Source organism: Coffea eugenioides, chromosome 9, assembly GCF_003713205.1.
Source record: "Coffea eugenioides isolate CCC68of chromosome 9, Ceug_1.0, whole genome shotgun sequence".
NCBI classification, from domain to species: domain Eukaryota; kingdom Viridiplantae; phylum Streptophyta; class Magnoliopsida; order Gentianales; family Rubiaceae; genus Coffea; species Coffea eugenioides.
In genome coordinates this window covers 34,059,078-34,072,866 of record NC_040043.1, presented here as the reverse complement: position 1 = coordinate 34,072,866, position 13,789 = coordinate 34,059,078, and the positions used below count along the sequence as shown (strand labels likewise).

The 13,789-nt window shown below is 33.5% G+C and overlaps 1 long non-coding RNA gene across 1 annotated transcript; it reads right to left on the bottom strand.

Annotated features, from left to right (window-relative positions):
- Positions 1-8,623: 8,623 nt before the first annotated feature.
- On the bottom strand, positions 8,624-11,790 carry LOC113783792. Its single transcript, XR_003469984.1, has 3 exons — positions 11,537-11,790; positions 11,381-11,456; positions 8,624-8,870 (listed from the first exon to the last, which is right to left on the bottom strand). It is a non-coding gene; the product is annotated as an uncharacterized LOC113783792 (long non-coding RNA).
- Between the last annotated feature and the right edge of the window lie 1,999 nt (positions 11,791-13,789).

Genomic DNA, 13,789 nt, shown 5'->3' with positions numbered 1-13,789 from the left:
AAGTGTGTATTAGGATCTTCTACTGCATTACCTCCAAATTGAGATTGTTGAACCATTTGGATAAGTGATGGTTTAATCTCAAAATTGTTAGCATTTACCGTAGGCCTTACTATGCTTGTTTGAGATCCTTGTGTTCCCGGTAGAGTATAATCTCGTAGAACTCGCCTATTTTGGTCATTTTCCGCCATTTCTTCTTCAAATGGTAGTTCTATCAAAATGTCCTCTATCGGTTGCCAAATCTCTTGTTCCTCTTGCTGTTGTGTGTGCCTCCTTTGTCTACGTAGTGTCCTCTCAATTTCTGGATCGAAAGGTGTAACTTCCCGAGACGCCCGGTGCATACACTACAAACAGAAATAAGAGATATTATGCAACTTCAATTGTCAAAAACTGATTACAAAATAAGATTAAATATAAAAAAAAATAATACTGTCTAAATTAATAAAGATGATTAGGCTCTAATATTGCCGCTCCCCGGCAACGGCGCCAAAAACTTGACGGGTTTTTACTTTAAGTGCAAGTTTAATTCCGATTTTACACCCGTTGGACTGCAAGTATACAGGTCGCAATTTTAGTACAAGATGCGTATCGGGTCGATCCCACGAGGAGCAATTTAAACAATTACTAAGCCCCTGTTCTCTCTATTATTTAGACTTACAATTAATTTTTGAGCAGAGAAAGTCTAATGCTGTAATCTACAAATCTGATATACAAATCTAGTTTAACAAATGCTGAATGCAAATAGAGAAATTTCACTTAATGAAGATTCTAGGAATGTAGATTCCACTTATGGCATAAACTACACAAATGAATGGATTTACTTCTTGCTATTATTCTTGCTTAACCAGAGATTTATTTCCAAGATTACCAAGTCTCATTTTCATGATGAAATGGCTTAGAGCAATATAGATTTCCCTATTTTCATGGTGAAATACTACTACTACTCCGTTTTATTTCATGAAATGCTCAATAATCCACCTAAGTGTATCTCTATTTTCATGAACATACAACTCAAGCACTACTCATGTGTTTCAATTGTTATTACCAATTCTCATTGAATAATAACACTATAAACATGCTATTGGTGATCAATCAATAACAAGAAATCACAGCTACACAAGTAGACAAGTTAACTCAAGATATAACAAGTGTAAATCACATTCAATTAGTATTATTTAGCCATAAGTTTCATCTACTCCCTAGATGAAGGAGTTTAGCTACTCATGAATGATTTAACAATCAAATTCACAAGTTTATTACTGCAAAACATCATAAAGTACAAGTATAAGAAAGATAAAAGAAAGCTTAGCCAATTGAAGGTGAAGCTCTCCAATTCCTGCTATGTTCTTGCACAATATGATTACAAGTGAAAACTCTAAATGCTTCTCTAAGAACTCTTAACTAGAGAGAAAACTTGTTGCAAGAAGGAAAACTAGCTACGTCTGGTCCTCCTGGCTTCTCCCCTGTATTTCTGCATAAAAGGTGGTAGAAATTCCATTCCTCTCACTTCATAATTTCCTCCACTCAGATTTTGTAAAAAGAAGTCAAAGATATGATGTTTCCTTTTGTTCACACTCATTTGGTCTTCTCTTTTATTGCAGAAGCATGTGCACCGAATTCCCTTGCATCTTATAGCTGGAAAGTGGTATGCACACAAGAGAATTGACTGAGTCAAATTGCAGAATTTCGGCTATAAAACGCGCCTACACAAAACGCGGTATAAACTCGCGTTTTGTCTACTCGCGTTTTCACTCTGGCCTTATTTCAACTGCGATTTTCTCCATGATAAAGGCCAAACTAGCTTTTGTGCAAAACACAAAAGTTGTAGCCCTTTGAGTTAGCTTTCCAATGCTTCAAGAATCATCCAAATCGGAGCATTGTAACCTGAGATATGATCGAAATACTGTCACCTGTTCAAACCTCTGTTTTAACTTCCGACCACAGAATGCAGCTTCTGTATTCCAACGTTTTGCCCATGAAGATGGCAGAAATGGATTTCGATGTATTCATACGAATTGTAGGTCTCTTTCTTAGCTTTAAAATGGTATAAAGATCACCTCAATCCGATAAGTGTAGCTCCAGATATGGTCAAAATACTGAAGAGTGTCAAAACTGACTTGTATTGCATTTCCTCACTTGAACATTTTTCACTTCATTCTTCTTGTTGCCACTTGAATTCATCACCAAATCTCTATTTTTTACCTCATTTGACATCCTTTGGTGATTGAATCATCATTCCTGCATAAAAATGAAGTTTTTACCATTAAAATCAATAGAAATGCAATATTATCCACTTTTACCAAAAATATATAATTTTACCAAAAACCTCTTTATTTTATTTATAAAACTAAATAATCAACTCAAAATTAACTAATAAAATGCACTTAAAAATACGTAAAATAAACTCTTATCAAGCTCACCTATATTAAGTGACTCTAAAAAACATAATATACCTAGATGATAGATATAAATAATGAAAATTCTTAAAAATAAGGAGGTGGGGTATCTTTTAATTTGTATCCATTGTATTAGTTGTATGTCGTATTAGGTAGGATTTTACTTATGTATCGAATTACATTTAGACCAAGAAGGTAGATTCCGTGATTTGAAAATAGCCAGAGTTTGTTATAGACATAGACTCCAGCAGTTATTTTCTTTTAGTAGCTGGCGGGTAGCTGAAGTGCCAAAAGCTAGTGCTTGTCCGTCTGTAACTCTCTGCATTCCATCTTTCTAATTCCTGTTGCCCTATTTGCATTCCCTAGTTTTTCAAAGAGAAAAATATAGTTCTGATACCTAAATTTTTACACATAAACACTTTTTATTCGCAAACTTTAGATAAAAATAAATTTGATACCCAAACTTTCAATTTTTGAGTACATTTGGTATCTCTGACGATTTTTTTCCAAATTGCTACCAGAAAGAGTTATGTGATAGTTATATGTCCAACAACTATTGTATTAAAAAAAGCCAAAAAATGTAAAATATCTTTCTAAGTTCCAAAAGAGATATTTTTAAAACTTTAATCACTTGCCCAACTCTATTCATCTTATACCTTTTCTCCTTCTTTTACTGTATTTCATCTTCACCTTAGTGTCAAAGAGATATTTTACGTTTCTTGTGGCATTTTTTATACAATATTTGTCGGACATGTGATTATCATACGACTTTTTTAGATAGCAATTTGGAAAAAAACCATCAAGGGTACAAAATGTGCTCAAAAGTTGAAAGTTTGGGTACCAAATTTATTTTTGTCCAAAATTCGGAGACTAAAACCGCTCATGTGTCAAAATTTGGGTACAAAAACTAAGGCTCCATTTTGATTAGCTGTTTTTGGAGGTGTTTTTGAAAAATTTTACTGTAGCAGTGTATATGAAAAATTTTTACTATAAAATTTTTTTGAAATAGTTGATATATTGTATGGATGAGATGTTCTTTGAGTTATTGTGTATTACTATAGTATTGTATTTGAAAAACTTGTTTTTGAAAAAAAACATTTTTCTCTTTATCAAATACAATATCATAGTAATACACCAAACAAAAACAATTTCGAAAACATCTAATCTATATAACATCTGTAAAATAACTCACAAATATACAAAAAAATAAAAAATTACCATATTTTCTTCTTCCACCACACACACCACCACCACCCACTACCACCACCCCTTCCTCCTCCTTTTTCTCTCTCCTCTCTCTCTCACTCTCCATTCTTCTCTCTCCTCCCTCTCTCTTCTTCTCCCCCTCCATCCTTCTTTTTCTCCCTCTTCCTTCCCTCCCCTTCTTACTCCTTCTTCCTCCTCCCTTCCCCTCCCACGATTGCGATCATGATCAATGGTGGCAATGAGGGCGACAGTGCTAGGTGGCGGTGGTAGCTAGTTCAATTTTTAAAAAAAAACCCTAAACAAATTTTAAATTCTAAAACTATCCCAAAATACATTCCAAAAATATTACAAAGAATATTTATAGCTAAATTTTTTCAAATATAATATTACAATAAATTTTTTCATAAACACCCCCTCCCCCCAAAAAAACATGGTATTTCACATTTTTATGCTTTGACTTACACTACCAATATTGTTGCATATTGATAGCACAACAGATCTTCTGTTTCAATTTCTATGTCATTCTCTGTCCCATTTTTTATTGTATTGCTATTTTCCCTTCATAAACATCATATTTTAGTTATTTTTTGTTTTCTTAAGACTCAATAACTATTAACTGAGTAATGTACAAAATTTAACAAGCTCAAAAAATCAAAATGCATAAAAATGAGATTTTTTAATGAATTTTCTACTGTAATTTTAAATTTCTATTATGTATTACTTTTTTGAAACTATTGTATTTATTTTTTACTCAGTTAATAGTTATTAGAATTTAAGGAAACGAAAAAGAACTAAAATATGATATTTATGAAGGAGAAATAGTAATACAATAAAAAATGAGGCAAAGAGTAGTACAAAGATTGGGATAAAAGATCCGTTAGATATTGATAGTACACTCAAAACTAGACCTCACCTGTTATGGGATTTAAAGGGGGCTGGATAGCCACTTCATATGTAAAACTAATCTAAATTAAAAAATTTGGATCATACAGTGCCAAACTTTATCCAAATCTATGATTCTTTGGAAGGGTTTAGATTTGGGTAGAGTCTGAATTTGAAAATTTGAATACATCTCTACCAAAGAAAAAAAAAAAGGATTTGAGTTAGATTTGGATAATACTCAATGCATTCGCAGGCTTATACACAAGGCTTTACTCGTAAAACTTTAAAAAAAAAAAAAAGAAATTTCCTTCAAGATCATCCTATATCATTTTACCACTTGGGAAAAAAAGAGAAAAAAGTCAAGTAATCTTTTGGACCAATATGCCATGCTACTCTCGTGTTAATTCTCTAATAATTGCTACATAGTGACGACTTGGTCTGAATCAGTTTTTTGACTCCTATAATAAACATTTATCACTCTTGCCACAAGCTATGTATTCAAAAATTTAAGAAACCCTAAAGAAAACTTCAATTATTTCAACAATTATTTTAAATACTATTTTGCTTGCATTATAAACATATTTTCATATTCTCAATTATCTTTCATCTAACATAGAACACATCACAAAAAATGTTATAGTAATTATTTCTAAATAATATGTCAAATAATCCCAATCAAACACACCCTAGTAGTAGAAGTTCGTGACAACATACCTAAATTTCCTCTTCAACCATTCCTAGTCCCACGCATTTTGAAGGAAAGGAGGCAAAACATCTATTTAAAAAAAAAGCAATGTTTAAAGCAAATAAAAAAAGCCAAAAACTTCAAAATAAACTGAAGAAAATAGAACAAGAGTTTCACAAGCCATACCGTCCCTCTAGTGTTTTCATCTTCCCCAATTTTCAGTCAGGTTAGTAAATTTTTTCAACCCAATATTTATATATTTTTAATTTTAAGTATGTAATTTATAGAAATTTCCTATGAAAATTCAACATTGTGCAATCATATGTTTAAAAAGCTAAATAAATAAGTCAGTCAAAATATATATCGAACCTACCATATATTGTTGCGTTGACCAAAAAAAAAAAATAAAGCATAAGAGATAATATTAGCTATAATATGAGATGAGTCTGAAAAAAAAGTACTTGAGTCTGAAAAAGCTGAACTTTGCTCTTTTGCCACGAAGAATGACTTGTCCATGTAGGTTTCTGTCGAGGAAGACTTTCGCAAAGGTGAAAATGTGACTGGGAAAGATGTATTTACCAGTCCAAGCTCCATTTGCATACACCATTAGCAGAACATCATGTTCTACAAGACTACCATGATCATGATCCCTAGTGCAGAAAATTGTGGCCTTTACTCTTATGGATCTACCTGGTTTGATCCTGACAATTTTCTTGAACTTATCAGGTCTAGAGGGATCCACCCACATCCTAATTTCTATGTTGAACCAAGTCCTGTTTTCTATTACGGTAATCTTGTTTCCCATTTCCTGGCGGAATTTTTTTTAATTTTTTACTTGTAGGTGCTCGTGTGCAGGTGTAATAGGGAAGTAGCTGGGGGAGAAAAGGCTGAGAGAAGTCAGTGCCCGTGTGCAGTGTTATGTGCTAAACATTATGCTTGAGGAAGTGGAGGCTTGGTTAACTTATAGAAATAATATATAAGACCATTAGTCTATTTTGGCAAACTTGGAATGGAAAATTCAAAATTGTAGCCAGGCCACTTTGGATTGTATTTTTTAGGGAATTTTTGGAGTAAAATTACTGTAGTATCTTTTTTAGAATGCTATATATGTGAAATAAAAAGATAATTAAAAAATATTCATGAAAAGTGTAAAATTTTTTTAGAATATAATATATGTAGAGAAAAGATTCAAGAAAAAGTAAACATTTCTCTCCAAAAAATAACAATCCAAACTAGGCTTGATTACAATTACATTATCTCTTTCCTTTTCATTTTTGGTGTTTTGCGGTGATTGTTTATTGGTCACTATTCAAGATGATGCATTATAATTGTAGATCACATATATAAAAAGCACAATTTTGTCTCAACTTTTACTTTAGGCCCTTTTTGCGTCAACATCACACAACAAATTTGAAGGTAAAAAAGTACAGGTTATAAAACACCTAATTCATGTTTAGACAATAAGCACATTTCGTTCTATTTCTAAGACTCAACTCAAAATGACAAGGACATTGGTTCTTGTTTCGAAGGTCTCAAACCCTCTCTCTCTCTCTGGCTCGTTCGGTAAAGGTTAAGAGTCTTCCTCGAGAAAATAACAATAAGCATATACCAAAGACATGGTAATTGCCCTTTTCTTCTCATGTCTAATCGCCATTAATCACTTTTACCTCATCCTTGTTGGCAAGACTACCATCGCATCCAATAACATCACTTTCTGCCCATAGGGACCATCAGTAGATTTCCTAAGGCCAACTCAGCCTTTTTATCATTTAGGAATAGCATAGGAAAATGCTTCCAAGCTTTGAAAATGTAGACAACTTACCTTATGGGAACTTCCTCTTTATATCCGAGGCTTGAATAATCATACCCTCAAGACCATGGGATCCATCCACATCAATCCAAGCTCTACTATTTAGGCTTGCTAGAGGGAGAGAGAGAGAGAGAGAGAGTGCAGCTCCCATGTAATTAAACTAGTGCTAAATATACATTTTGTGCTTGCAAAATTTATAAGAAATAAAAAACATGTGAAGAAGTTACGAAGGTAAAATAAATTTTGAGATTTAAAAAAAAAAGAAGAAAAATGTACGAGGGTAGTGTTGTTAGTGTATTAACGAGGGAATCCTAGAATACATAAAATCATCATATGAAACCTCTTGTTCCTCATGTAGATCAGAACTAGGTAAGCACAGCCACTGCCCACTGGAATTGGGTCTGAATTTTGTAGTTTCAAAGATATTGACATAATTTCGATCCTATTTCATATATCAACAACAGCTTTCTCTTAAGAAACCAAAGACAAAAAGAAAGGGCACTGTGATGATTGGTTCCATTACACGTGCTAAAACTACTGGTGGTGACAGCTGCTATCATCTAGATCTATAAGAAGAAAATAGAGATCCCCCCTGAGTGCAAATTCATCTGCATGAATAATGATAAATTTTAGAAAAGGGTGCTATTATTCATGGTGTTTCAATGTTGTTGACATTGTTGAGAGTTTATATAGAAGTTACTTTACAAAGATAGTGGTTACAAAAGATAAAATCCTATCGAACTATAAATCAAATTACAAGATAAAATCTTATTAAACTAGAGTTCAAATTACATGATGTAGAACATATTTCAGAAATTTTCTTGACCAAAAGAGATTTCATGAAGGGTCAAAGAAAGAAGGCTATTATGGCAATAATACTACATGAAGATTTGACAACATCTTACTATAATGTGAAGATATGAAGAGATTTGATAGGATATTATTTCATTTTGATATGATTTTATTAGAATAAATGATTGGTTTAAATAGAGCAATTGATTGGCATGATTGATTGTCTTGATCAGCAAGACAATGTTTGATTGATTGTTTTGACTAGTAAGACATTCCTTTTGATTCTCTAGTAGTCAAGTCTATAAATAGGACCTTGAGTTAGGCATTGAAACACACTTCAGTTTTCAATAAAATCCTCTCACTACAAGAAAATTGATTTTTAGTGACAAGCCATTTTCGTTACAAAAAGAGAAAAAGTCGTCACTGATAAGTTTTATTGACAACTTTCTAGTCGTCACAGAGTCGTCACTGAAGGCCAGTCGGTAAAAGTATATAGTGACAACCTTAAAAGTCGTCAATGAATGGTACTGTTTTGTAACAACTAGTGTCGTCGGTAATTGTTGTAATTTTAGTGATGACATAGTATTTTTTCAATGTTGTACAAAGCAATGTCGTCACTAAAACTAATCCATAGTGTCAACTAGTATAAACTAATTACTGACAACTTCTGTTGTCACTAAACAGTTTTCAATTCCACAACAATAGGTGGTTGTCAATGGAGAAATCTAATTCAGTGACAACACTTTGCCACCATGAAATTTGATGATTTTCCTGCTAAATTATATCTTAAAAATGAAAAAAAAAAAAGATAATGCTTTACAATTAACAAATGAAGGCATCCATTACATTGTGAAATGCTAAAATATCATTTTAAACATTCGAATATCATAATCAAGTTCAATACCACCATACAAATAGTTTGATAAGTGGTATTTGGCCTAAATTTCACATATAAGTCAAGGTAATTTTACAAAACAAATCCAAGTCCCCAAAAAAATGTGTTGTCGAAACATTTCTTGAGCATAAGATTTTCTCTATAGTTCTTGAGTCAATTAACAACTCTTGTTGCTGATCTTCCAGAAGTCTATAATGAGCAACATATCTGCAGTGAAGTACTTCAATTATTAGTGGGTGATAAGAAAAACTTGAGACACAAAAGATAACTTAAGAATTTGCAAGAAAATAAGCTAAATCATTTCTTTTAAGTATCATCTAGATAGTGACTAAATAAGAGCAAAGTAAGAGATAAAGCACTTAGAACTTCTGACAAACAACTAGGTATAGATATAAAATTGTGATTGTACTAATCCAACCGTATAAATTCATTAACTTCCTAAAGTTTTGCAAACTTTTTTCAAGTAAATATCAAAGAGAACAAACCCAACATTGTTGACCATAGCACCCTCTCAAACATCAAAATTGATGGAAGCTTTAGTGCTAGCAACAAGATAGCAACCAAAAACAATATGATTCTAATCAAAGGTTAACCTTCAGAACTGCTTTTCAATTTATCTAGTAATTCAAAAGCCAAACCTAAAGCTGCTACTAAGCCAAACCTAACCTGTTACTATATGAAATTTTGATTCATACAAAGTTATAAACATTTCTTTGTCTCTGCAATTGATACAAAGTTATAAACATTTCTTTGTCTCTGCCAAGGATGGCTTAGCACAGTACTGCTACCACTTGTTGTTTATTGATCCTCAATAATTATCACTAATTCTTTGGAACTGACCAATACATCTGATTTTTACCAGGGTGTTTTAAACTATTGGAAATTAAGGGAAAAAAATAAACAAATGGATTTTACTACTGTTCGCTCAATAAAGATAGCCTTATCATCTCCGACCTAATCTTGGATTGCTTATATGACTTTTGCATCATTATGAATGTTGATCAACTCTTGCAAAATATTTGAAGCTATCTAATTCCAGAACAACAAATCACAAACGAACCATTATTAATAGAAAAAAGACAGAATTGACAGATTTGCACCAAAGTAAATGAAAGTTTAAAGTTAAAAATATTGGTTATTTTAGGTTCACTGATTTGAAGGCTAGTTTTCAAAGCATTGCGTTAGGTCGGAAGCCTGCTCAATCTAACATGCACATTAATCAAGAAGAAAGTCAATTGATAGGAATATCTAAGTAACTTTTCTTTGAGACAACATTTAATATTGAATCTGAAAAAAAAAAATTCTGTTGGTTAACATACTTGACCGACAAAACATAGAACTTTGGAAGAGACATGATAACAAGTATGTAATTCTCACACTCATTTTTGGATACTTAAAGTAACATAGACAAAATATGAAAACAAAGTTTCTCATTCAAACTCAAAATGAAAATCAGCCCAAATTCTTCTTCCTCATTCTTCACACCCTGGATAAGACAACCAGATAAAACATTTTAAGTGCCATCTTCACAGATTCATGGTATTTAAGCAACCTATCTCAGTAAGTTACAGGACAAAAAAACATTACAAAATCTTACCAAACAAACTTATGACCAAAATTCGTGCTATAAATGGATATTTTATTTCAAAGAATGCAGGAGCCACTTTTTAATCAGTCATCTAAATGATTCAAATGTTCTTGTTCTGTCTCAGCTTCAGCAAGCTGTCTTTAGTAGTTTCACGCACACACACATTGATAGAGCAATGTAGCTCAAAAAAATAAAAAGATATTTAAAAAAATGAAAAACAGATTTTGATGGAGAAAGTATCTGGTAGTTAACCACCACTACTAGGGGCATTCAATCTTTCAACCACGATAAGCCAAAAAATTTGGTATACCAGTTGCTAGGTCCAGGTTTAAGATTCATACATTAATCATACCCTTCAAAGGAACACTACTACCAGCTTTTAGTCTGTTATTCAACCCACATTCTGCCTCCCTATTTCTTTAACTCCTCAACTAACCGTTAGCCAATCTTGGCATAACAACATAGCTATAGGATTGGCAGCAACCAACCCCTTCCCCTACAACTTTTTTGCGAGATCAAGACACACAACAGAAGGATTTTAAAACCTACAATTTTCTGAATAAGAATAAATCAATAAATATAGCATATTTCACTAGTTCTGAAAATAAATGAAGAGAGTAATTTATGTCCAAAACAGAACAACAGATTAATGGTGGCAAAATGTGCAACAACACATGAATGGTGGCAAAACAAAAGACTATCTATTGATATAGGAATTGATTAGTTTCAAAGAGAGATACATCCAGATGCTATCACTAAAAAAGCTTTTACTCATTTGGATAACTCCTTATGTATTTTTGCATTACAATAGGAAACATATAGTACAACTGCAATCAATACTGTTAGCTTAAAGAAAAGGTTTTGCAAGAAAAAAAGCTTAGCAGTATTAGTTCAAACCCTCGGCAGCTTGCTATGTGAGGAGGATGTAGCAGACAATAACCCTTTATTTTTTGGCTCATTCCCAACCAATATATGCACTTTTTGACTCAATTGGAGACAACCTATCTGAATCATTTCCAATCCTTTTACAGTTTAAAAAAAAAAGTTCATCCATCAAAATGGAATACTAAAAACTTATAGCAGAGAGACAATAAAAATAGATATAAATAACTGGTAAAAAAAAAGCTACCTCCACTACAATGCCTCAGGAAATTTCCCTTCCTCTCCAAAAAAGCAACAAGAAAGACAGTAGCAGTTGCATAGACCTAGACAATGAAGAAACCCAAAATTATTCAAGGAAAATGATAAAGCTGAACGAAGAAAAAAGAAAGGCCAAAATTTTTACCTGAATGATAAAAGATCCAACTCCACCAGCACCACCCAAAACAAGAAGTGATTTACCAGCTGAAAGCCCAGCACTTTCAAGTCCCCCTGTAGGCTATTTCAACGGCAACAGGCTGCCTCGGCAAAACTCAAATTCTTGGGCTTCGAAGCTAGTACCTTCTCCTCCACTGTATTGTACTCCACCAGTGACACACATCTCTTTGGGTACAAAGCATGCTCGTGAATGTCTCCGAATACTTCATCCCCCACCTTGAATTCCTTCACCAAAAAAAATTTGTGAAAAAAAATTAGGGCAAATTTTGCAAAATTTTACAGAAAGAGATGATTAAATCCACAACTCAAACTAGCCACAAAAAATTTTGCAAAAAAATACTTGGGGAAAAAATTTAGGCAAATTAATTGGGGAAAATTAGGGAAACAAGTAGAGACATGAGAGGACCTACCTAAGCATTGACCTTGTAGAACTGGAGGACGACGAGCTTGACCTTCTTCTTCTTGTGCTTGATCTTCTAGGGCTTGGTGTTGGTCTTCTTCTTGCGCTTTTTGGTGCCACCACGAAGGCGGAGGATGAGGTGGAGGGTGGACTCCTTCTGGACGTTGTAGTCGGCTAGGGTGCAGCCATCCTCCAGCTACTTGTCGGTGAAGATGAGCCACTGCTGGTCTGGGAGGATGCCCTCCTTGTCCTGGATGGCAAATGGGAGGAGGAGATAAGGGGTTTGAGGGGATCCATCCATCTTTCTGGGGTTGGGTCTCTATGTTTTCTATTCCAATGTTTTACCCACATCACATTGCAACCGGTTCTGCAAAAATGACGGTGTCATTTTCTCTTTCTGATGCTTTTAATTGTAGCCGTGAATTGGTCTGAAATGGAATTCGTGAGGCCCCGTTTCCCTTTCAGTCACCAATGTTCTGTATTCTCTTGGCTGCCTGCCCGCCTCCGTTGCTGCTAGGGTTTTGGAAAATGAATAAATGGGGTTGAGAATAAAGGAGTTGACTGAAGGATTGAGAGTGTGAAGAGTACTGAAGACATCTGGATGTGGGGAGTAAGAGTGGTTCCTTGTATAGTACCCGTGCCACTTTTTTTCATTTTTTGTTTGAACAAATTTCTGGTACTACTCAACCAAGACAATCCAAGTCAATTTTTAGCTTCAATTTTTATTTAAATTTACTAATGTATTTCTAATCACTACTTCGTAACATATTTATTAAAAAATTATAATGGATGAAAAATTTTTCTAAATTCAAAGAACTGGTAAATGTACTCTTTCTCAAGTTGTAATAGTTTATATAGTTGTTCTAACTAGAAACTTTCATTAATTTTTTCTAGTTAAAAACCTATTATATTTTGAGTAACTATGACTAGTTTAATAAATCATCAAAATTTTTAAAAAAATAAATTAATATTGAGGCTCACAATTAAATAAATGCATTGGAGATGTTCAAGTTAGTGATGATACTATGTTGTCATTAACTACGCTATAGTTTTACTGACAAAAAATGGTCGTCAATAAATATAAACAGTGACAACAATGAAAAGTTGTCAAAGAAAGAGGTAGAATTACTGACAACTTTTATCAAGTTGTCACTATCGCAAAACTCGCGCCTTCCAAGTCCCATGGCGCGAAGTAGTTTTGTGACGACAATTAAGGGTTGTCACTGAAAACTTAGTTGCTTTGATTCAATTGTGACAACCTTCAAAGTCATGACTAAACAACCTCATTTTGTGACGACTTTTTGTCATCGCAAAGAAATGTTGTCACTAATGGATTGTGTACTCCATTGCCTATTCCTTAAGCAATTTGGGAAGAAATATCAATGGATTTTGTGCTTGGACTGCCTAGAACTCAATGAAGCATGGATTTTGTGTTTGTGGTTGTTGACAGGTTTTCCAAGATGGTATATTTGATTCCGAGCTAAAAGACTTTAGACGCCACACATATTTCTCGACTATTCTTTCGAGAGATAGTTCGTTAGCGTGGAGTGCCAAAATCTATCACTTCTGACAGAGACACCAAGTTCTTGAGCCATTTTTGGCTAACATTGTGGAGGATGTTTGATGCTTCATTGAACTTTAGCAGTATAGGTCATCCTCGAACAGATGATAAGACAGAGGTAGTTAACCATACTCTTGGCAACTTGGTAAGATGCATTTGTGGAGAACTTCCCCGATAGTGGGATCATGCACTTCCTCAAGCTGAGTTCGCATTTAATAATGCAGTTCATAGTTCAACTAGGAGATCAGCATTCTCTATTG